Source organism: Pelophylax lessonae (assembly GCF_965119305.1).
Source record: "Pelophylax lessonae genome assembly, chromosome: 4".
NCBI lineage: Eukaryota > Metazoa > Chordata > Amphibia > Anura > Ranidae > Pelophylax > Pelophylax lessonae.
Genome location: NC_138771.1, coordinates 441,584,847 through 441,611,150, shown reverse-complemented (window position 1 = coordinate 441,611,150; position 26,304 = coordinate 441,584,847).

Below are 26,304 nucleotides of genomic sequence, written 5' to 3'. Positions count from 1 at the left end.
GTTCCTGCCAAAAAGACAAGTCCAGATCACTATTTTGATAATATGAAAGATCAGCATGCTGCAAAAACAGAAAAATGTCCAAAAATATGTCAACGAACAGAAGAGAATCTTCTTCATCGTAGTCAAATTTATCAGGACATGTTCAGTGTTTTTATTGGGGCCTTATGCAGAGGTATCAATTTCTTCTGAATCTGCAATAATGAGCCTGGATGATGAACTTCATCTCTATTTGAAGGAACCAGTAATTGACAGAAGAAGTGATCCTCTTCAGTGGTGGAAAAAAAATGAGGCACGCTACAAAAGACTTGCTTCCCATGCTAGAAGATACCTCTCTCTCTCTCTGCTCCTCTGTCCTCCTCTCCTCCTGAGCATGTTTATGAAGTGGCAGCATTATATGAACAAAACAGAAGCCCTTTAACAGGTGACCATGGACATGCTGAAATGTTCTGCTTTCTACAGTATAATATTGTTCTACTTAACTGGGAGTATTGAAAAGAGCAGTGTCCACTCAAAGCCACTGTCTAGCTGTTACCTAGCTTTTTTTCTAGCAGTTTTGCACTGACTGCACTGCAGTAGTTGCAGTGAGTGCCCTACTGCAGAGGTAGTCCACTGACTCCAATCCAATTCACTGTCTTTCCGTTGTCTAGCTTTTTTTCAAACAGTTTTACACTGACTGCAGTAGTTGCAGTGAGTGCCCTACTGCAGAGGTAGTCTACTGACTCCAATCCAATCCACTGTCTAGCTGTTGCCTAGGTTTTTTCTTTCAGTTTATCGCTGACTGCAGTAGTTGCAGTGAGTGCTCTACTGCAGAGGTAGTCCACTGACTCCAATCCAATCCACTGTCTAACTGTTGCCTAGTTTTTTTTCTAGCAGTTTTGCACTGACTGCAGTAAATCATTGCAGTGGGTGCACTACTGCAGCAGTAGTCCACTGACTCCAGTCCAGCGCCAATCCACTGTCTTGCTGCTGTCTAGCTTTTTTTCTAGCAATTTTGCACTGACTGCAGTAGCTACAGTGAGTACCCTACTGCAGAGGTAATCCACTGACTTCAATCCAATCCACTGTTTAGCTGTTGCCTAGCTTTTTTTTTAGCAGTTTTGCACTGACTGCAGTAGTTGCAGTGAGTGCCCTACTGCAGCTGTAGTCCACTGACTCCAGTCCAATCCACTGCCTGGCTGTTGTCTAGCTTTTTTCTAGCAGTTTTGCACTGACTGCAGTAGTTGCAGTGTGTGCCCTACTGCAGTGGTAGTCTACTGACTCCAATCCAATCCACTGTCTAGCTGTTGTCTAGCTTTTTTTATAGAAGTTTTGCACTGACTGCAGTAGTTGCAGTGAGTGCCCTACTGCAGCAGTAGTCCACCAACTCCAATTCAATCCACTGTCTAGCTTTTTTTTAGCAGTTTTGCACTGACTGCACTGCAGTAGTGATTTTAAAATTATTGCAGTGAGTGAGTGCACTACTGCAGCAGTTTATTAAGCATTAATGCACAATCAGAATGATGTGAAACTAAATGTCCCTGCAGTTGAAGTTTTCTTATCAGTTCTCATGCAGTTAAGGTGTAAAGAACGAGCCCTTAATGTTAAAAACGTTAATACATAAAGTTTTACATGTTCAGTAACAGATTTGTGTCAAAATTTTTGTTTATTTTGCATCCTAAATGTACAAAAATATCGGCCAATATCGGCCGATACCGATATGCGATCGCCAAAATATCAGTATCGGCAATGAAAAAATGATATCGGTACAAAGACAAGTGTGTCTTGCCTACAGTCAAGCATGGTGGTGGGAGTGTCATGGTCCGGGGCTGCATGAGTGCTGACAGCACTGGGGAGCTACAGTTTATTGAGGGAACCATGAATGCCAACATATACTGTGACATATTGAAGCAGAGCATGATCCCCTCCCTTCGGAGACTGGGCTGCAGGGCAGTATTCCAACGTGATAACGGCCCCAAACACACCTCCAAGATGACCACTGCCTTGCTAAAGAAGCTGAGGGGTAAAGGTGATGGACTGCCCAAGCATGTCTCCAGACCTTAACCCTATTGAGCATATGTGGGGCATTCTCAAACAGAAGGTGGAGGAGCGCAAGGTCTCTAAATTCCACAGGCTCCGGGATGTTGTCATGGAGGAGTGGAAGAGGACTTCAGTGGCAACCTGTGAAGCTCTGGTGAACTCCATGCCCAAAAGATTTAAGGCAGTGCAGGAAAATAATGGTGGCCACACAAAATAGTGACACTTTGGGCCCAATTTAGACATTTTCACCTAGGGGTGTACTCACTTTTGTTGCCCACTACTTTACATTGTAGCAAAGTGTCAATTTTTCAGTGTTGTCACATGAAAGGATATAATAAAATATTTACAAAAATGTAAGGGGTGTTTTTGTGAGATACTGTGTATATATATATATATATATATATATACATATATATGCACAACCATGAGGGTTACCATGAGTAAGGACTAAAGGATTCAAAAGCACTCAATGATCCTTTGCGTAGCACAGTGGACCCTTCTAAAGACTTTCTGTCATTGTTCACATTACTTATACCAAAATACAGGGATTATTGCTAAATTCAGGACAGCAGTCCCAAAGGCTAACTGCACATCCAGAGCCACTGTTGTATAAGACAAATACAGCCCAATATTATAGTCATTTATTTTTAATATGTTTTATTTATATATATATATATATATATATACACATTTTTTTTTTTTTTTTTTTGTATAGCCAAATGTTCTTACTTTTTTTGTGTTAGATAGAGTACCTTTTTATTGCTGTATCTCTGCTGGGGAGATACACCCTCCTATAAAAATTTCCAACAGTCTAAACATTTATTATTTTCACCAGAACAAGAAGTGGGGGTAAATCTTAGAATAGGGACACGTTTCTGGGAGATTTCCTCACTTTTCAATTCATGGAGAATTCCTCTCGCTTTCCATTCCGTTCCCAAAACAGGAAGCAAAGGAAAAACTGTCCAACTGGATACAAAAGACAAAAAAATGATTTGGCAGGGGTTTTAACCACTTTACCCAAAGCTACTTTATCCAAAGCTAAAATAAAATAGACACAGTTTATTTTCTTTTACTATATTATAAAATACCAGATAGAGAGATTTCTTTCTGGCCTTGAATTTTACATTTTGAACATGTAATAAATAATTTTACTTGACTGAAAGAAAATGCCAGAATGTGCACAAAGACAAGAGATAACAGGGGGGAGAGTGTTCCAGGAGGGTAATTGCTGGTCTTTAATTCAGAAAGGCAAGAAAGTTGTAAGTAGCCATGGAAATTGGGGGTTTCCTGCCGTAGCTACCAAATGAAGCAAAATCATATTCAATTGACTGAAAGTTAAACACCAATGACTGAAGATTATTTTAAAAGAAGTTAAATTATGTTAAACAAAGTTTTACATTTTATTTACCATTAGAATATGCCATTTGTGTTGCACAGAGCTCCTAGTTTAGCTAGTATAACTGAAAATAGAACTGTCTATCTAAAAAAAAAAAAAAAATGTAAAAAGTAAGTTACACAGTTCTGTTTAGGTTAAACATTAAAGTGGTAGTAAACTGCATCATTTAAAAAAATAAATAAAATAAAATCCCCCCGAAAGGCAATGCCATAATGTGCTAGTATGCATTGCATACTAGCACATTATGAAAGACTTACCTTAGAACAAAGCCCTCCAGTGGTGCGCTGTTGATGCTGACAGCGCTTCCATTTTCTCCTGGTTCCCGGGCTCCGGCTGTAGAAAGGGCCGGGGTCGCGATGACGTCACTCCCGAGCACGTGTGCGGGGGGGCCCTCAGCTCTGGCATGCTTTAGGAACATATTAGACAAAAGCATAGCACAGTGCATTCCTAAGGGAAACAAATTTTAAAAGAGCCAAGGCCAAACCAGGGTGGCTAAACCGTAATGTAAAAAAACTTATTAGGGAAAAAAAAAGGAATCGAATAAGAAATGTAAATACGAAATCAAGAAGGCTAAAATCGGCTTTGAGAGACATATAGCAGAGGAAAGTAAAAGGAACCCTAAGGAATTCTTTAAATATATCAATAGGAAAAAAACGAGGTCAAAGCATGTTGCACACATAATTATTGATGATGGGAGGATGGTAAAGGAGGACACAGAGAAGGAAACTGTGCTAAATGCTTTCTTCTCCTCAGTCTTTACACAGGAAAAGGAGGGGTATACTGACATACTGACCATGATTGTATGGTTAGCAGTACTTCATAGGACTTGCCGCTATGGCTAACAGAGGGTGAAATCATAAAAAGGCTTGATAACAATATAAATTAAACAAACACAAATAAATCACCAAGACCGGATGGCGTGCATCCCAGAGTACTCAAAGAACTCAGTAAGGTTATATCTAGACCACTGTTCCTGATCTTTGCAGATAGTATTTTGACAGGAACTGTACCAGGTGACTGGAGGAAAGCTAACGTTATACGGATATTCAAAAAAGGGCAGAGGCATATCCCAGGAAATTATAGGCCGGTCAGCCTGATGTCAGCAGTATGTAAATTATTGGAAGGGATGATAAGGGACTATATCCAAGAATTTGCTAAAGTCAACAGTATCATCAGCAGTAATCAGCATGCGTTTTCAAAAGGATGTTCTTGCCAGGAGGTGAGCTGTGAGCTAGATAGGGAGAGACCTGTGGATGTGATGTATCTGGATTTGGCTAAGACGTTCGATACAGTCCCTCACAAACGCTTAATTTTACAAAGTAAGGTCTGCAGGCATCGACCACAAATTTTGCTCTTGGATAGAAAACTGGTTAAAGGGACGTGTCCAAAGGGTGGTAATAAATAATGCGTAATCAGACTGGACTGGAGTGGTAAGTGGGGTCCCCCAAGGCTCAGTACTGGGACCAATTTTGTTCAATATATTCATAAATAACACTGAGGGCGGGATTTAACCTCATAGTCAAATTTATCAGGACATGTTCAGTGTTTTTATTGGGGCCTTATGCAGAGTTTTCAATTTCTTCTGAATCTGCAATAATGAGCCTGGATGATGAACTTCATCTCTATTTGAAGGAACCAGTAATTGACAGAAGAAGTGATCCTCTTCAGTGGTGGAAAAAAAATGAGGCACGCTACAAAAGACTTGCTTCCCATGCTAGAAGATACCTCTCTCTCTCTCTGCTCCTCTGTCCTCCTCTCCTCCTGAGCATGTTTATGAAGTGGCAGCATTATATGAACAAAACAGAAGCCCTTTAACAGGTGACCATGGACATGCTGAAATGTTCTGCTTTCTACAGTATAATATTGTTCTACTTAACTGGGAGTATTGAAAAGAGCAGTGTCCACTCAAAGCCACTGTCTAGCTGTTACCTAGCTTTTTTTCTAGCAGTTTTGCACTGACTGCACTGCAGTAGTTGCAGTGAGTGCCCTACTGCAGAGGTAGTCCACTGACTCCAATCCAATTCACTGTCTTTCCGTTGTCTAGCTTTTTTTCAAACAGTTTTACACTGACTGCAGTAGTTGCAGTGAGTGCCCTACTGCAGAGGTAGTCTACTGACTCCAATCCAATCCACTGTCTAGCTGTTGCCTAGGTTTTTTCTTTCAGTTTATCGCTGACTGCAGTAGTTGCAGTGAGTGCTCTACTGCAGAGGTAGTCCACTGACTCCAATCCAATCCACTGTCTAACTGTTGCCTAGTTTTTTTTCTAGCAGTTTTGCACTGACTGCAGTAAATCATTGCAGTGGGTGCACTACTGCAGCAGTAGTCCACTGACTCCAGTCCAGCGCCAATCCACTGTCTTGCTGCTGTCTAGCTTTTTTTCTAGCAATTTTGCACTGACTGCAGTAGCTACAGTGAGTACCCTACTGCAGAGGTAATCCACTGACTACAATCCAATCCACTGTTTAGCTGTTGCCTAGCTTTTTTTTTAGCAGTTTTGCACTGACTGCAGTAGTTGCAGTGAGTGCCCTACTGCAGCTGTAGTCCACTGACTCCAGTCCAATCCACTGCCTGGCTGTTGTCTAGCTTTTTTCTAGCAGTTTTGCACTGACTGCAGTAGTTGCAGTGTGTGCCCTACTGCAGTGGTAGTCTACTGACTCCAATCCAATCCACTGTCTAGCTGTTGTCTAGCTTTTTTTATAGAAGTTTTGCACTGACTGCAGTAGTTGCAGTGAGTGCCCTACTGCAGCAGTAGTCCACCAACTCCAATTCAATCCACTGTCTAGCTTTTTTTTAGCAGTTTTGCACTGACTGCACTGCAGTAGTGATTTTAAAATTATTGCAGTGAGTGAGTGCACTACTGCAGCAGTTTATTAAGCATTAATGCACAATCAGAATGATGTGAAACTAAATGTCCCTGCAGTTGAAGTTTTCTTATCAGTTCTCATGCAGTTAAGGTGTAAAGAACGAGCCCTTAATGTTAAAAATGTTAATACATAAAGTTTTACATGTTCAGTAACAGATTTGTGTCAAAATTTTTGTTTATTTTGCATCCTAAATGTACAAAAATATCGGCCAATATCGGCCGATACCGATATGCGATCGCCAAAATATCAGTATCGGCAATGAAAAAATGATATCGGTACAAAGACAAGTGTGTCTTGCCTACAGTCAAGCATGGTGGTGGGAGTGTCATGGTCCGGGGCTGCATGAGTGCTGACAGCACTGGGGAGCTACAGTTTATTGAGGGAACCATGAATGCCAACATATACTGTGACATATTGAAGCAGAGCATGATCCCCTCCCTTCGGAGACTGGGCTGCAGGGCAGTATTCCAACGTGATAACGGCCCCAAACACACCTCCAAGATGACCACTGCCTTGCTAAAGAAGCTGAGGGGTAAAGGTGATGGACTGCCCAAGCATGTCTCCAGACCTTAACCCTATTGAGCATATGTGGGGCATTCTCAAACAGAAGGTGGAGGAGCGCAAGGTCTCTAAATTCCACAGGCTCCGGGATGTTGTCATGGAGGAGTGGAAGAGGACTTCAGTGGCAACCTGTGAAGCTCTGGTGAACTCCATGCCCAAAAGATTTAAGGCAGTGCAGGAAAATAATGGTGGCCACACAAAATAGTGACACTTTGGGCCCAATTTAGACATTTTCACCTAGGGGTGTACTCACTTTTGTTGCCCACTACTTTACATTGTAGCAAAGTGTCAATTTTTCAGTGTTGTCACATGAAAGGATATAATAAAATATTTACAAAAATGTAAGGGGTGTTTTTGTGAGATACTGTGTATATATATATATATATATATATACATATATATGCACAACCATGAGGGTTACCATGAGTAAGGACTAAAGGATTCAAAAGCACTCAATGATCCTTTGCGTAGCACAGTGGACCCTTCTAAAGACTTTCTGTCATTGTTCACATTACTTATACCAAAATACAGGGATTATTGCTAAATTCAGGACAGCAGTCCCAAAGGCTAACTGCACATCCAGAGCCACTGTTGTATAAGACAAATACAGCCCAATATTATAGTCATTTATTTTTAATATGTTTTATTTATATATATATATATATATATATATACACATTTTTTTTTTTTTTTTTTTGTATAGCCAAATGTTCTTACTTTTTTTGTGTTAGATAGAGTACCTTTTTATTGCTGTATCTCTGCTGGGGAGATACACCCTCCTATAAAAATTTCCAACAGTCTAAACATTTATTATTTTCACCAGAACAAGAAGTGGGGGTAAATCTTAGAATAGGGACACGTTTCTGGGAGATTTCCTCACTTTTCAATTCATGGAGAATTCCTCTCGCTTTCCATTCCGTTCCCAAAACAGGAAGCAAAGGAAAAACTGTCCAACTGGATACAAAAGACAAAAAAATGATTTGGCAGGGGTTTTAACCACTTTACCCAAAGCTACTTTATCCAAAGCTAAAATAAAATAGACACAGTTTATTTTCTTTTACTATATTATAAAATACCAGATAGAGAGATTTCTTTCTGGCCTTGAATTTTACATTTTGAACATGTAATAAATAATTTTACTTGACTGAAAGAAAATGCCAGAATGTGCACAAAGACAAGAGATAACAGGGGGGAGAGTGTTCCAGGAGGGTAATTGCTGGTCTTTAATTCAGAAAGGCAAGAAAGTTGTAAGTAGCCATGGAAATTGGGGGTTTCCTGCCGTAGCTACCAAATGAAGCAAAATCATATTCAATTGACTGAAAGTTAAACACCAATGACTGAAGATTATTTTAAAAGAAGTTAAATTATGTTAAACAAAGTTTTACATTTTATTTACCATTAGAATATGCCATTTGTGTTGCACAGAGCTCCTAGTTTAGCTAGTATAACTGAAAATAGAACTGTCTATCTAAAAAAAAAAAAAAAATGTAAAAAGTAAGTTACACAGTTCTGTTTAGGTTAAACATTAAAGTGGTAGTAAACTGCATCATTTAAAAAAATAAATAAAATAAAATCCCCCCGAAAGGCAATGCCATAATGTGCTAGTATGCATTGCATACTAGCACATTATGAAAGACTTACCTTAGAACAAAGCCCTCCAGTGGTGCGCTGTTGATGCTGACAGCGCTTCCATTTTCTCCTGGTTCCCGGGCTCCGGCTGTAGAAAGGGCCGGGGTCGCGATGACGTCACTCCCGAGCACGTGTGCGGGGGGGCCCTCAGCTCTGGCATGCTTTAGGAACATATTAGACAAAAGCATAGCACAGTGCATTCCTAAGGGAAACAAATTTTAAAAGAGCCAAGGCCAAACCAGGGTGGCTAAACCGTAATGTAAAAAAACTTATTAGGGAAAAAAAAAGGAATCGAATAAGAAATGTAAATACGAAATCAAGAAGGCTAAAATCGGCTTTGAGAGACATATAGCAGAGGAAAGTAAAAGGAACCCTAAGGAATTCTTTAAATATATCAATAGGAAAAAAACGAGGTCAAAGCATGTTGCACACATAATTATTGATGATGGGAGGATGGTAAAGGAGGACACAGAGAAGGAAACTGTGCTAAATGCTTTCTTCTCCTCAGTCTTTACACAGGAAAAGGAGGGGTATACTGACATACTGACCATGATTGTATGGTTAGCAGTACTTCATAGGACTTGCCGCTATGGCTAACAGAGGGTGAAATCATAAAAAGGCTTGATAACAATATAAATTAAACAAACACAAATAAATCACCAAGACCGGATGGCGTGCATCCCAGAGTACTCAAAGAACTCAGTAAGGTTATATCTAGACCACTGTTCCTGATCTTTGCAGATAGTATTTTGACAGGAACTGTACCAGGTGACTGGAGGAAAGCTAACGTTATACGGATATTCAAAAAAGGGCAGAGGCATATCCCAGGAAATTATAGGCCGGTCAGCCTGATGTCAGCAGTATGTAAATTATTGGAAGGGATGATAAGGGACTATATCCAAGAATTTGCTAAAGTCAACAGTATCATCAGCAGTAATCAGCATGCGTTTTCAAAAGGATGTTCTTGCCAGGAGGTGAGCTGTGAGCTAGATAGGGAGAGACCTGTGGATGTGATGTATCTGGATTTGGCTAAGACGTTCGATACAGTCCCTCACAAACGCTTAATTTTACAAAGTAAGGTCTGCAGGCATCGACCACAAATTTTGCTCTTGGATAGAAAACTGGTTAAAGGGACGTGTCCAAAGGGTGGTAATAAATAATGCGTAATCAGACTGGACTGGAGTGGTAAGTGGGGTCCCCCAAGGCTCAGTACTGGGACCAATTTTGTTCAATATATTCATAAATAACACTGAGGGCGGGATTTAACCTCATAGTCAAATTTATCAGGACATGTTCAGTGTTTTTATTGGGGCCTTATGCAGAGTTTTCAATTTCTTCTGAATCTGCAATAATGAGCCTGGATGATGAACTTCATCTCTATTTGAAGGAACCAGTAATTGACAGAAGAAGTGATCCTCTTCAGTGGTGGAAAAAAAATGAGGCACGCTACAAAAGACTTGCTTCCCATGCTAGAAGATACCTCTCTCTCTCTCTGCTCCTCTGTCCTCCTCTCCTCCTGAGCATGTTTATGAAGTGGCAGCATTATATGAACAAAACAGAAGCCCTTTAACAGGTGACCATGGACATGCTGAAATGTTCTGCTTTCTACAGTATAATATTGTTCTACTTAACTGGGAGTATTGAAAAGAGCAGTGTCCACTCAAAGCCACTGTCTAGCTGTTACCTAGCTTTTTTTCTAGCAGTTTTGCACTGACTGCACTGCAGTAGTTGCAGTGAGTGCCCTACTGCAGAGGTAGTCCACTGACTCCAATCCAATTCACTGTCTTTCCGTTGTCTAGCTTTTTTTCAAACAGTTTTACACTGACTGCAGTAGTTGCAGTGAGTGCCCTACTGCAGAGGTAGTCTACTGACTCCAATCCAATCCACTGTCTAGCTGTTGCCTAGGTTTTTTCTTTCAGTTTATCGCTGACTGCAGTAGTTGCAGTGAGTGCTCTACTGCAGAGGTAGTCCACTGACTCCAATCCAATCCACTGTCTAACTGTTGCCTAGTTTTTTTTCTAGCAGTTTTGCACTGACTGCAGTAAATCATTGCAGTGGGTGCACTACTGCAGCAGTAGTCCACTGACTCCAGTCCAGCGCCAATCCACTGTCTTGCTGCTGTCTAGCTTTTTTTCTAGCAATTTTGCACTGACTGCAGTAGCTACAGTGAGTACCCTACTGCAGAGGTAATCCACTGACTACAATCCAATCCACTGTTTAGCTGTTGCCTAGCTTTTTTTTTAGCAGTTTTGCACTGACTGCAGTAGTTGCAGTGAGTGCCCTACTGCAGCTGTAGTCCACTGACTCCAGTCCAATCCACTGCCTGGCTGTTGTCTAGCTTTTTTCTAGCAGTTTTGCACTGACTGCAGTAGTTGCAGTGTGTGCCCTACTGCAGTGGTAGTCTACTGACTCCAATCCAATCCACTGTCTAGCTGTTGTCTAGCTTTTTTTATAGAAGTTTTGCACTGACTGCAGTAGTTGCAGTGAGTGCCCTACTGCAGCAGTAGTCCACCAACTCCAATTCAATCCACTGTCTAGCTTTTTTTTAGCAGTTTTGCACTGACTGCACTGCAGTAGTGATTTTAAAATTATTGCAGTGAGTGAGTGCACTACTGCAGCAGTTTATTAAGCATTAATGCACAATCAGAATGATGTGAAACTAAATGTCCCTGCAGTTGAAGTTTTCTTATCAGTTCTCATGCAGTTAAGGTGTAAAGAACGAGCCCTTAATGTTAAAAATGTTAATACATAAAGTTTTACATGTTCAGTAACAGATTTGTGTCAAAATTTTTGTTTATTTTGCATCCTAAATGTACAAAAATATCGGCCAATATCGGCCGATACCGATATGCGATCGCCAAAATATCAGTATCGGCAATGAAAAAATGATATCGGTACAAAGACAAGTGTGTCTTGCCTACAGTCAAGCATGGTGGTGGGAGTGTCATGGTCCGGGGCTGCATGAGTGCTGACAGCACTAGGGAGCTACAGTTTATTGAGGGAACCATGAATGCCAACATATACTGTGACATATTGAAGCAGAGCATGATCCCCTCCCTTCGGAGACTGGGCTGCAGGGCAGTATTCCAACGTGATAACGGCCCCAAACACACCTCCAAGATGACCACTGCCTTGCTAAAGAAGCTGAGGGGTAAAGGTGATGGACTGCCCAAGCATGTCTCCAGACCTTAACCCTATTGAGCATATGTGGGGCATTCTCAAACAGAAGGTGGAGGAGCGCAAGGTCTCTAAATTCCACAGGCTCCGGGATGTTGTCATGGAGGAGTGGAAGAGGACTTCAGTGGCAACCTGTGAAGCTCTGGTGAACTCCATGCCCAAAAGATTTAAGGCAGTGCAGGAAAATAATGGTGGCCACACAAAATAGTGACACTTTGGGCCCAATTTAGACATTTTCACCTAGGGGTGTACTCACTTTTGTTGCCCACTACTTTACATTGTAGCAAAGTGTCAATTTTTCAGTGTTGTCACATGAAAGGATATAATAAAATATTTACAAAAATGTAAGGGGTGTTTTTGTGAGATACTGTGTATATATATATATATATATATATATATATATATATACATATATATGCACAACCATGAGGGTTACCATGAGTAAGGACTAAAGGATTCAAAAGCACTCAATGATCCTTTGCGTAGCACAGTGGACCCTTCTAAAGACTTTCTGTCATTGTTCACATTACTTATACCAAAATACAGGGATTATTGCTAAATTCAGGACAGCAGTCCCAAAGGCTAACTGCACATCCAGAGCCACTGTTGTATAAGACAAATACAGCCCAATATTATAGTCATTTATTTTTAATATGTTTTATTTATATATATATATATATATATATATATATATATATATATATACACATTTTTTTTTTTTTTTGTATAGCCAAATGTTCTTACTTTTTTTGTGTTAGATAGAGTACCTTTTTATTGCTGTATCTCTGCTGGGGAGATACACCCTCCTATAAAAATTTCCAACAGTCTAAACATTTATTATTTTCACCAGAACAAGAAGTGGGGGTAAATCTTAGAATAGGGACACGTTTCTGGGAGATTTCCTCACTTTTCAATTCATGGAGAATTCCTCTCGCTTTCCATTCCGTTCCCAAAACAGGAAGCAAAGGAAAAACTGTCCAACTGGATACAAAAGACAAAAAAATGATTTGGCAGGGGTTTTAACCTCTTTACCCAAAGCTACTTTATCCAAAGCTAAAATAAAATAGACACAGTTTATTTTCTTTTACTATATTATAAAATACCAGATAGAGAGATTTCTTTCTGGCCTTGAATTTTACATTTTGAACATGTAATAAATAATTTTACTTGACTGAAAGAAAATGCCAGAATGTGCACAAAGACAAGAGATAACAGGGGGGAGAGTGTTCCAGGAGGGTAATTGCTGGTCTTTAATTCAGAAAGGCAAGAAAGTTGTAAGTAGCCATGGAAATTGGGGGTTTCCTGCCGTAGCTACCAAATTAAGCAAAATCATATTCAATTGACTGAAAGTTAAACACCAATGACTGAAGATTATTTTAAAAGAAGTTAAATTATGTTAAACAAAGTTTTACATTTTATTTACCATTAGAATATGCCATTTGTGTTGCACAGAGCTCCTAGTTTAGCTAGTATAACTGAAAATAGAACTGTCTATCTAAAAAAAAAAAAAAAAAATGTAAAAAGTAAGTTACACAGTTCTGTTTAGGTTAAACATTAAAGTGGTAGTAAACTGCATCATTTAAAAAAATAAATAAAATCCCCCCGAAAGGCAATGCCATAATGTGCTAGTATGCATTGCATACTAGCACATTATGAAAGACTTACCTTAGAACAAAGCCCTCCAGTGGTGCGCTGTTGATGCTGACAGCGCTTCCATTTTCTCCAGGTTCCCGGGCTCCGGCTGTAGAAAGGGCCGGGGTCGCGATGACGTCACTCCCGAGCACGTGTGCGGGGGGGCCCTCAGCTCTGGCATGCTTTAGGAACATATTAGACAAAAGCATAGCACAGTGCATTCCTAAGGGAAACAAATTTTAAAAGAGCCAAGGCCAAACCAGGGTGGCTAAACCGTAATGTAAAAAAACTTATTAGGGAAAAAAAAAGGAATCGAATAAGAAATGTAAATACGAAATCAAGAAGGCTAAAATCGGCTTTGAGAGACATATAGCAGAGGAAAGTAAAAGGAACCCTAAGGAATTCTTTAAATATATCAATAGGAAAAAAACGAGGTCAAAGCATGTTGCACACATAATTATTGATGATGGGAGGATGGTAAAGGAGGACACAGAGAAGGAAACTGTGCTAAATGCTTTCTTCTCCTCAGTCTTTACACAGGAAAAGGAGGGGTATACTGACATACTGACCATGATTGTATGGTTAGCAGTACTTCATAGGACTTGCCGCTATGGCTAACAGAGGGTGAAATCATAAAAAGGCTTGATAACAATATAAATTAAACAAACACAAATAAATCACCAAGACCGGATGGCGTGCATCCCAGAGTACTCAAAGAACTCAGTAAGGTTATATCTAGACCACTGTTCCTGATCTTTGCAGATAGTATTTTGACAGGAACTGTACCAGGTGACTGGAGGAAAGCTAACGTTATACGGATATTCAAAAAAGGGCAGAGGCATATCCCAGGAAATTATAGGCCGGTCAGCCTGATGTCAGCAGTATGTAAATTATTGGAAGGGATGATAAGGGACTATATCCAAGAATTTGCTAAAGTCAACAGTATCATCAGCAGTAATCAGCATGCGTTTTCAAAAGGATGTTCTTGCCAGGAGGTGAGCTGTGAGCTAGATAGGGAGAGACCTGTGGATGTGATGTATCTGGATTTGGCTAAGACGTTCGATACAGTCCCTCACAAACGCTTAATTTTACAAAGTAAGGTCTGCAGGCATCGACCACAAATTTTGCTCTTGGATAGAAAACTGGTTAAAGGGACGTGTCCAAAGGGTGGTAATAAATAATGCGTAATCAGACTGGACTGGAGTGGTAAGTGGGGTCCCCCAAGGCTCAGTACTGGGACCAATTTTGTTCAATATATTCATAAATAACACTGAGGGCGGGATTTAACCTCAGGTTACGCAGGGTTTTTTTTACAGTGTGGTCAATAAGATTGTGGAACTCTCTTCCACAAATAGTGGTAACTGCGGGCAGCATGGCTACTTTTAAAATACTCTTGGACATACATTTCCAAGATGAAAACTTTCAGGGGTATGGGAAATGAATACGTCCACACACACCTACACAGGTTAAACTGGATGGACTGTTGTCTTTATTCAATCTCATTTACTATGCAACTATGTAACTATACATCAGAGCCCATGCGCCAGTGACTTCACCGGATGCATCAAATGTGAATATCTCCTAAACACCGTTTAGGAGATATTCACTGTACCTACAGGTAAGCCTTATTATAGGCTTACCAGTAGGTACAAGTTTAAAAAATGACTTTACTACCACTTTTTCCTTAATATCCTTAATATGCTCCATCTTTCTTGTCAGAAGGAAATAGCACCTCCTTTTATCAGGAGAAACTGAGGTGTCTCAATATCACACAGGGTACACGTTTTGCAAGTGGGTAATGTATGTTACATGTTACTAAAATGCTATGTGTTAAAACAGTCTATTCATTGTGAATGAGTCTTTTTCGAGAATGCCATACACAGTAATACTTGTACCATATTGTAGCACAGCTGCGTTGCCTCATTGCAATGCACTCACTAACTTTTTTTTTTTTGCTTAACCACCTCAGTTCCAGGAGATTTTACCTCCTTCATGACCAGACCATTTTTTGCTATTTAGCACCGTGCCAATTTAACTGGTAATTGCACAGTCATGCAACACTGTACCCAAACAAAATTTGTATATTTTTATTTCACACAGATAGAGCTTTCTTTCGGTGGTATTTGATAACCACTTTTTATTATTTAAACAAAAAAAAATATTGAAAAAAAATTCCAATATGTTTTACTTTCTGCTATAAAACATATCCAATAAAATAAAAAAAAAAGTCTAATTTCCTCATAAATTTTTAAGCCAAAATGTATTCTACTACATATGGTAAAAAAATACCAATACGTATATATTGATTGGTTTACATGAAAGTTATAGCACCTAAAAACTGTTATAGTACTGTATATAGAATGTATACAGAATTTTTTGTTTTATATAAAACGAATGGCGATGATCAGCGATCTTAAATGAGACTGCGCCAGTGCAGCGGTAAATCTGACACTAACTGATGCTGGGGGAGGGGGGGGGGACTGACTAATTGCCACTGACATCACCACTGACACTAATACAGTGATCAATGACAATACTCTACACTATCACTGTACTAATGACACTAGGCAAGGGGTTAATATCTAGGGCAATCAAGGGGTTAAATGTGTGCCTAACAATGTGTAATATGTGCTGCTCTTTACTAAAGATATCTTTGTTTCTTATCCCTGTTTTGCAGGGACACAAAACAGAGAGATTGTCCCTCTGTAAAGAGCCCTGTGTTGATTGTCAACACAGCGCTCTCAGCTGTGATTGGACATAGCCGATCAGCAGGTTTCGGCCATGAATCATTGGCTGGGACCTGCTGACAGACTTCTACTGTGTACAATCACAATGGGTGTCAGCGGGGAGGGCACGGCTCTAAACCTGGGAGCAGGCAGCAAAGTAGTACCACATTGCTTTGCCTGCTGGCGCTGTCCATCTGCAGTAGATTGGAGGCGGTCCTTAGGTGGTTAACCAAAACAGAAAAGGAGGGGAAATACAACATTTTGAGTTGTCACCAGAGAAAGAGGTACTGTAAATCTATCAAATGGGACACCTTTTCCTATTACAATTCTCTAAGAAATGGAATCCTGTTCATTTTGGAGAGATTTCCCTCCCTCAATTCCTCTTGCATCTCTGGAAAGGAAATGAAGATAATTCTTTACAGTGGGAGGGCTCTTTCACAAGGGTAGCTAGAGAGCAGTAAACAATAGGCATTTGTGTCATGTTGCCCAGATTGCCTCCTGACTGCCCAGATTATTGTAATATTACAGCAGGCCAGGGCTGTACACATGCTGCTGCCGCGATGCTGTGCTTTGCAGCCACGGCAATTTTAACTCAGCTTGCAGAAGTTAACAGGAAGTAGCGCCTCAAACGCATGACTAAGGTATAAAAGATGAAGTTTAGGCCTTCCACAAGTTGCCCGGTCACTCTATTACCCATCCCCCCACCAACATAAAACACACTGACACCAACTGGGATTTAATGGCCACAGCAGCCACTTTGTTTACCAAAATTATAAATATAAATAAAAAGTGAAATAACTATATAAATAACAAATATACATAACAAATAACAAGCAAGAGACTGAATGTAGTGTATACTGGAATCTCAAGGCCTCTTGTAGGCAACCAGATAATACCTATGACCCATAAGGTAGGCCTCCAGCTGCACACCACTGACTCGGAGACAAGGTCAGGTACACCATTTACTGCCATAAAGGTACTAACTTATGGTAAGCCGTACCTAAGATGGGTCCCCAACCTATTGGCCTTCACTACTGCCTAACTTCGAGGGCCTTGAACCCCAGCCAACATGACAGATCCTCAATCCACCAGCAACTTACCCACAACAGGATTGAAAACTCCAACATTACAGGGGAGGGGGGAACGGGAAGATTCCCTGATGTAAGCTGTCTTCCTACTGTAACTTTCTTGAGACCATCCTACCTACAACCCCCTATGGACCCCTCCCATCCTATCCACTTCACAAATCAAGTCAGTACCCAGTCCTCTTTGCCTCCTTCAAACTTTCCAAACTCTCCACCCCTGTCCTCCACCCCCCTTTTAACCCACTCATGCTGTCCCTCTGTCTATTCTTTCTAGATTTTTCCTCTGGGCCTGACTTTCATTAAAAGAGAAGTATGGGGTTTTTCTTTTTTCCCCATTTATATTTACCTAGGTGGATGCTGCATCTGTCCTCTGGCGCCTCTCCACTGAGAACCAACTGATGTTACACTGTTAATCTCTCAGTTCTGACGACAGCTCCCTGAGTAGAGAGCTGCTGACTATCAGTCAGCAGCTCTCCGCTCTGCCCCCTCCACGCTCATTGGAGCACTGGGCTGTGTAGGGGCGGGGAGCGGCCGGCTCTGAGAGGCTGAGCCGGGTGTCAGTCCAGCCACCTGGCAGATCCCGATTCCATGGCCGTGATGCCCTGGTGCCTGGACGGACATCTGTGACGTCAGTAGAGAGCGGACTTCAGTTCACTCTCTGCTGAAAGTGGGTCACAGGAGTGCAGAGCAAGCTGCACTCCGGTTATCCTGACAGAGATGTACAGCCAAACGAGCTTTGGTTGTACATCTCCTTTAAGGTCAATGGAAGCACACCACTACCTGCAAAGCAAATGCTTGGCTTAATGTTGCAGTACAGCTTTTTTTTTATAAAATTCCCCTTTGAAAAAAAAAAAAAACAGATATTGATGAGAAAACATGGCTGCCTCCTGAACACTTAGCAGCTGCAGCTTTATAATCAAGAGATTCATCAGAGATTAATTTTCAGAAACCACTTGACACTGCTGCCCATCTGAATGAACCCAGATACAGGCAGCAAATAAGACTTTACAAGACTGACTTTACAAATAGGTTTTAGTTTTGGAAGGGCTAGGGTGTCTGTGAGGTTTTTTTTTAAATATTGTCTGAGGCTATTTTTCTCACCTCTGGTGCTTGTGACCATACAGAAAATGAATGGAAATCACAACAGGACACAGACAGCAATAAAACCTTGCGTACTGTATATTAACTGATAGTACGATAGTACTGCAGCCTGTATTACCTTTAAGAGGCACTCTTTAGTGCAAAATTGATCATAGCAGTAGCAATACAAATGCCATGTGTAGCCCTGGTGCTCAGCACTAACAGAAGATGAGCAGCTGCATGGACTTGGCTGCAAGTTTTCACTGTCTCTGCTGCCATTCTTGCATGAGTTAACAGAGGGACAGGCACAGCTGTGAAGAGGGGACTGGTTTCACAGAACTGTGTGTAGCCTGTTTAAGCCTGCAAACCACACAGTGGAAGAGGATGTGGACTTCTGTGAATGCTGGGAGGAAGTGAGGGCTATATGAGAGGTGGTTCCCTACAGTCTAAGCCAGGCATGTGCAACCTGCGGCCCGGAACCGCAGGCAATGTGGCCCACCGGCCGTGGAACTCCAGACATTCTCCCGCAGTGTCGCCATCCGCCCATTAATTTACGGGCAGCCCGTAAATTTAACCCATTTTTCTGGCTGCCTGTAAATGCCCATTACGGACAGTGGTGCCCGTAAAAAAGATGGTTGTGGGCCAACATCCTATCTACACATGCGCCGTTCTGTTTCCTCCTGGGCTCGGGAAAGCTCGTACAAGCTCGGCCGGCGGGCGCATGCACAGTTGCGTAATGCCACTGCCTGGTGCCATTTTTAAATGAAAGGCACTCAATCATTTTCGGTGGTGCCTTGCCGCCACAGCAGAGGAGGAGTCGAGGAGGACTGGCTAAGAGCGAGGAGGACAGACACTCATCTGAGTGAGGGGGACAATATTGCAGCCATAAAGGGGGCAGAGGTCGAAGGACACACTGATTTGTCTGTGGAGGGGTGAAAGAGGCACAGCACAGGAGGACACTGATGTCTACAGGTAAGGGGGACAGTGGAGGAAACTACCATGTCTGCGCAGCCTCTGACCAGCTACTGTACCATGACTGCAACCTCTGACCAGCTCCTGTACCATGACCGCAGCCTCTGACCAGCTCCTGTACCATGACCGTAGCCTCTGACCAACGTCCGTACCATGATCACAGCCTCTGACCAGCTCCTGTACCATGTTCACAACCTCTAACCATCTCAACAATCATCAAATCACTGAAGTGGTCATGGTGGTTAGAGTGTTTCTTTAATATCTCTCAGAAGAAGTAGACCTCTGTATACTGACTCCATTTCATTTTATCATCCTCTAGTTGTGTTAAATTAGTGCGGGGGGGACACGGCGGCGCGGGAAGGGCACGGCGGCGTTTTATTACTTATATACCTTAAATATAGTATATATTTTATATGCAGCCTGAGAAAATGTCTCTACACTCAATGTGGCCCAGAGAAGCAAAAAGGTTGGACACCCATGGTCTAAGCCTATTTTGTAAACTGGGAAAAGGAACTACATTTCCCAAGTTCACTCGAGCTCTGTGGGGAGAAAAATGGATAGGCTTGTTCCGGGCTCAGAGACATGTGAGGAGGATATTGAGAGAGACATATAGTGTGTGCATCTGGTTGCTGGTATAGCACTGCCCCCTAGAGGACTGCTGGATTGTTCACCTTTTCGGGTCCCTCTGGGTTACCGTTAGCAACTACATGCAGAAAATTAACACTTTACTTTCTGGCTCAGTCAATGAACAGTCCAGGGGTTGTTGTTTTTGTTGTTTTATTATAAATAGGGATGGGAGAAGGGAAGAGTGGGATACTCCGGAACTTGAACTATTCACAATCCTGAGGAATTCTATCTGAAGATGCAGCCCGGCTGCTAATTTCACCTTGCCACTAGATGATTTGTAGATACGGAGTCTTGGTTGCACACTATCTTCAGGGTACTCGCCTAGCTGACATCCGTCCTCTGACTACTCTACTCCTGGGTGGCCCCCTTCCTGGTCAGGCCCTTAGACAAGATCCCCTGTACTCATGATAATGTTTTTCCAGGTTCTACAGTGTCTCAACCCCTTTAGTCAGCTCTCCTGGACCTCTGGGTTCAGGTCCTTCCTTCTGGCTCATCAGGCCGACTGCCTGTGACCATACACCCACTGCTGCAGAAGAGGAGGCAGCCGCCACACTCCTTCCGGGATTCTGCTCACCAGCCAAAGAACCTGAGCACATGTGCTCCTGGCTTTTATACCACACCCCACAATGCACCGAGACAGCAGTCTGTGCCAATCACTAGGGCAGTATCAAAGCCTGTGTACTCATTGGTCAAGTTTCTCCACTGTCTAGTATGCCTCCCTATTGGACCAGTGTGAAACACTCCCCTAGACCAGATGAATCACACACGGAGCACCATGAGAAGACCTAACTCACAGATCCTGCTCTCTGTTAAGCAAAAAAAAACTATAGTATTTGCCTGCTGGTCCTCTGATAGGCAGACAGAGCCCAAACTTTACTCACTCTCTAGCACCTACCTAGACGGGTGCTACACTGGCAAAATGCTCACCACCGCATCTGGGATGGAGAGAGGCACAACAGAGGACATTCCTTGATACCTGAGATTGTCACTGACTGAACTTGCTTCCTAATAGTTGGAAAGATTGCTGTGGTCGTTGATTTTGTTGAGCCACTGGCGGGAAACAGGGAGATATCAGCAGTCACCCCAGGAATCAGTGAGAGGCTACTGGCCACCCCTACTACACCTTCTTTAAGAGGAACCACATTGTCCATGTGGGTCATAGTGCAGGCCCCTTTACCTGGTTTTAGAGGAATGTTGTATAGAGAGCCCCAGAACTGGATTTGGGCCCCAGTGTGCTGGATGTGTTTCTGAAAAAAAAAGTAGGAACAATACAAAGCAGAGCAGCGAAAAATTATCACTAAGATCAGTGCTTACAACAAATTAAGTAGAAAACATGCAAAAAAGGGGAATTGCAAAAAAGTAAAAAACAATGGGGGTTGCATAAAATCAAATGAAATAAGCAATCTATGAGGTCATAAAATCAAATGAAATAAGCAATCTATGAGGTCCCATGAAGCGCTTACAAATAGGGAAATCCCTCCTGTGAGAAAAGGTAGTATGATATAAACCAGGGACTTGTTATAATTGCAAGAACACCATTGCAATGACAACTAGTCAGGGCCACCAACAACAATATATGGAAGGACAATAAGGTCCAAAATAACAAAATGATGGGAACCTCTATACAATGGACTGCAAAATGGCAGGACAAATATGATCTTATAGCATTGGATTCCAGGAGCCCATGCCAATTATCAACAACATTTAGTAACTTATGGGGGATAATAGGAGAGGAGGAAACAATAACATGGCTGGCAAGGAAAGAATCAAAAAATGAAGTAAAGAAAAGAGAAAAAAAGAAAATGAAACCGTCCGGGGTTCTTCCTCTGCCTGACCTTGGAGTCAGCTCCGTATATCAGGAACCTGCCAGGGAGATCATATTTTGTCGAAGAGGGAATGTTTGTCTCGTAGTACACTTACAATTTTATTATTTAACATAATCCACGTGAGTTTACGTTTCATTAAAGCTATATCAATAACTGGACTTTTCCATGAATCCGCAATTACGATTTTAGCTACTAGAAACATGAAGTAAATTAAGGTCTGTGTATGACGCGGGACGATTTTGACTGGTTTATTCAGTTGGGCGATGCATCTTTAGTGATATTGACCATTGTAACTGTACATATAAGGGAGTGTACTCTCATCCAAAAGCGAGACTGCCGGACTATCATTTTAAACAGCAACTCCTTTAGGGGTGAGTGCTATCAATGTATCTCCTACAGTTCCTGAACTTTCCAGGAACGATATTAGGCCCCTTTTACACGTGCTTTCCGATCCGTCCACCTGTCAGTTTTTCAGGCGGACCTGATTGGATGCTCCATGCATCTCTATGGAGCAGTGGATGTCAGCGGTGACATGTCCGCTGGCACCCACTGCTATCCAATCCGATCCTGTCCGTGAAATCCGGACAGATGGAAACCCTATTTTCCATCTGTCTGGAGGATCGGATAGGATCAGATGAATATGGACAGGCGGAGAGCGGGGCTCTGACAGCTTTGTCTCTGCAAAGTAAGCGGAGACGAAGCTGTCATCCACCTGCTCAGTGGGGATCGGCGGATCGATCCCTGCTGAGAAAAACGGAGTCCGCCAAGTGCACCACTCATGTGAAAGGACCCTCAGGTAAAGAATATGATCGTAATTCTTTACTAGTACAATGTATCATCACAGAAAACAGGAATGGTATATTTATAATCAGGGATTATTAACATTAATGAAAAAAATATATATATATCTACACGATAGATAGATAGATAGATAGATAGATAGATAGATAGATAGATAGATAGATAGATAGATAGATAGATAGATAGATAGATAGATAGATAGATAGATAGATAGATAGATAGATAGATAGATAGATAGATAGATAGATAGATAGATAGATAGAATTTTTTTTTTTTTTCAATGAGCTCATACCTGCTGTTGATTCAGGACAGTATGCGGGTAGCCAGAGTAACACTTTTCAATGCCATTCTATTCTCTGTTACAGCAGGGTCTGCTTTCTCGTAGGTGTTCTCAAGGTCTCCATTGTACATATCCACAAGGCCATTATTATGTTTTCAACTAAATATACTTAGCTGGTAATAGCTCTGAATCCTCTTTCAAAAATAAAGTTTATAGTTAAAAACATGTTTTCTGCCTTAATCATTTTTATTACTTATTTTTTCTTTACATTGTCTATTTTTTTTCTTAGGCAAGTTACTGAAGCTAATTAAATTACATTTTTTTAAACAATGTTTGCATGTAAGTGACAAGAAAAAACTATTTGGAAACAACTAAAAAAGCTGTCTATATGTTAGCGAAAAACTGGATGTATATGCATGGTGTGATTATCTTTTGATACATTTTTTTGAAAAGTTTCTACTCCAAATAGGAGAGCTCTAGTCACTCGAGCATTTGTGTTTATGGCAATAAAGGAAAAAGGAGGAGCAGCATCTGGACACTTAGAGAGGAAGACAATAGCTGGAAAGTTTAGCAGTTCATCTTGCTAAGGCCAGAAGGATCATGTAGTGGCCCCATGGGATTGCGAATCCTTGGCACCCCTAGTTTAACTTAAGTCAAATTAAGGTGGTTGCTGGGGATTTTGTATTGGGCAGTTTCTTGCCCTCCCCTTTCTTTCTGTTTCAGGTCACCCCTTGTTAGCTGTCTCCAGGAAGGGATTTTCCTAGCAGCTGTCACTAGGTAGATCTTTAAGTATCCTTCGGCTTGGATTGACCCTGGACTTTTGGAGGGAAAAACTAGCAAACCAATGATACGTGTATGGTATAGAAAATCTGCGCTAATTCAAATCATAAATAAATGTGATACACTCTGTGACAATAACGATGTCCACCACTGTGGATAGTGCTCTATGTGATTAAACCTGATGCAAAAAATTCGAAGTAAAATCAATCCTCAATATAAAACTGTAAAAGGGAGCCTATACACAAAAGATCTTCAGTGGATGACTCTGAAAAGACTGTGCATAAATAAAGTCCTCAAATAAATAAATAGTGTGTCAATCCCAAGGAAATATATATATATAATGCAATCACAAAATCAATGCAATCGATGAAAAAGGGCGATGATCAATATAATCGTTGATGACTGATATGTGATGAAAAAATTCCTAAAAATATTTCATAAAACAATTCATATAAAAAGTTGTGTATAAAAATATAAGTATCTGAGAAAATCCCACAGTGTCCAATATACAATCAAAGATGAATGAAATAAATCTTCAAAGGATCAACCAATCGTAAAATATAACATCAATAATCTTAAAGGATTAAAGTGTTTGATATACAAGACATGTTAGCAAAGTACCGACATCCCAGTTGAATAATCAATTTGTGGTAGAAAAAGACTACCAAAAAAGATGGATGGGGGCTCGAGGTGTTCGAGCCTTCATCCAGAAAATACATGGAAGGCCATGAATGAGAGAGAGGTGTAGAGAAGGGGAAAAACAAAAGCTGGATAAAAAAAGGGGGGAAGAGAAAAAGAAAATGAAGAGAAAGAAAAAGGGAGGGGGAGAGAAGGGGGACAGGAGGAGAAAAAAGAAGGAATAAAGAGGAAAGAGAAAGAAAAAGAAGAACAAAGAGGCAAAAATAGAAAAATGAGAAAAAAGAAGAAAAAAAGGGAAACAGAACAAAGATCCAAGAAAAAATGATGAGGGCTGGTGGGATTTTAATGGTACCGTAGAAAAAATCATAGAAGAGGTGATAAAATCAAGTATTTTATTTATACATCATTAAAAACCAGGTAGGGGAAGACATTTGTATATGTATAAAAACATATCAACGGGTACATACAATACAGTAACAAAGGTATAGACAATAGGCGATGATGGATATATAGCTCATCCGGTGTGCAAGACCTCGGAGAATTAACCCAACATGTTTCGCAGCCTATTTGGGGCTGCTTCTTCAGGGGTCTGTAACATGCTATATAAGAAGAGAGTTTTAATAGACCTATGTAGAAACAAAACAAGTGATGAATAAACAAACAAGATACAACTTAATGGTTAAACATGCACATGCGGCTCCTGTGTGTACAATGCACAGCCCATCACCACAAATCGTCACCCAGCAATGCACCAAGGAGGAAGAGAGCCCGGGATCCCCACAATACGTCTTACCCACGGATGTGGAGGAGAAATAAGACAAGGATAGTCAAATGGCGTATGTGTTGTGAACCAAACGAGGCACCCAGGGGGATACCAATAGGGTTCGAAAAGTAAAAAGAGAGAGAACACCAAAAGTTTCCAAAGGGATATCCAAGGGAAGTGTTTGCTGAAGCAGGTAAGAGTAAAAATAAAACTTAAAAAGGCAATAATTTACCTTCAATGGTACTGAATTATATATGACTCGATAATGAGACAGAGTGATTTGGAACCCAAAAGCTCCTATCTCTAAAGAGAGAAATATAGAATATATTTAAAGACATAACTACTCCTGACAAAAAAGCAACTTAGGAGGACAAGAAGGAAAGAAAGGGAAGGGGAAAGGAGCCAGAGAACATAAAAAGAGAAAAAAAGATAGAACAAAAGAAGCAACACAGGGAAAGAAAGAAATGGGAAAAAATGGAAAGGGGGACAAAACACACACCAAACATAAAAAAAGGAAGAAAAAAGGGGGTGGGAAAGGAGGGGGGAGGAGGAGAAACAAAGAAGGAAAAGCAAATGAATAAAAAGAAAAAGAAGGAAACGAGAAGGAGATGGCTACCTCACAGAGAATGCTGATAAATTATGGAGAGGCCGATGGAGGAAAAAGCAGCTAAGCATCTACAGATACAGTGGGTAGTGTCTAGTTGTCATGCTCGTTCTGAGGTACGCCAGAGGAACCACCTAAAAGTATCCAGATAGGGTTGACCCAGTAGCGCAAAGCACCTAATGGGGAGATACAGAAATAATTTGAAATTGAGACATAGCCTGAGGGTTCGCATGATAGCAAACCTCCGGGCATGGCCATCAATCAAGCAACAGACCTCCGGGCATGACCAACGACACGTACTTACCCACATGTATTCCGATGGAGAGCATGGCCTTCTCACAAAGGTATAAAACGCCAAACCTCCCGCTTATATACTACCTCAACCCGACGCCGGACGCACGTCATAGACATGCGCCACGGCGTGGGTCAGATCCTCAACAATGCGCACACCGGAAGCGCGCATAGTGCTGCACTGAACTCGGCCGCACCACGCAGCCGCGTGCAGCCATGGAGAGCGGAAGTGGAGGTAATCATACCTCCACATCCCGCGCCTCCACCCGAGGATCACACATCCGTGGGAAGCGAGAGGAGGAGCCAGGGCTCACCAACCTACCATAGGGGCAAAGCAAGCCAGGCGATCAGAGGGGTGGATGAGCGTGCATTGCAAATAGAAACAAAAGGAGCCAAAAGAGCATGTGAATGGATGAAACACAAACAAAAAATGAATTACCATATAAACAACAAAGTATACAAGAAAATACACCTAGTGCAACAATCGATGCAGTATATATAAAGCACTCCATTTAGCAATAACGTGGCGATCCGTGGCTGGGAAAAGAAGAAGAA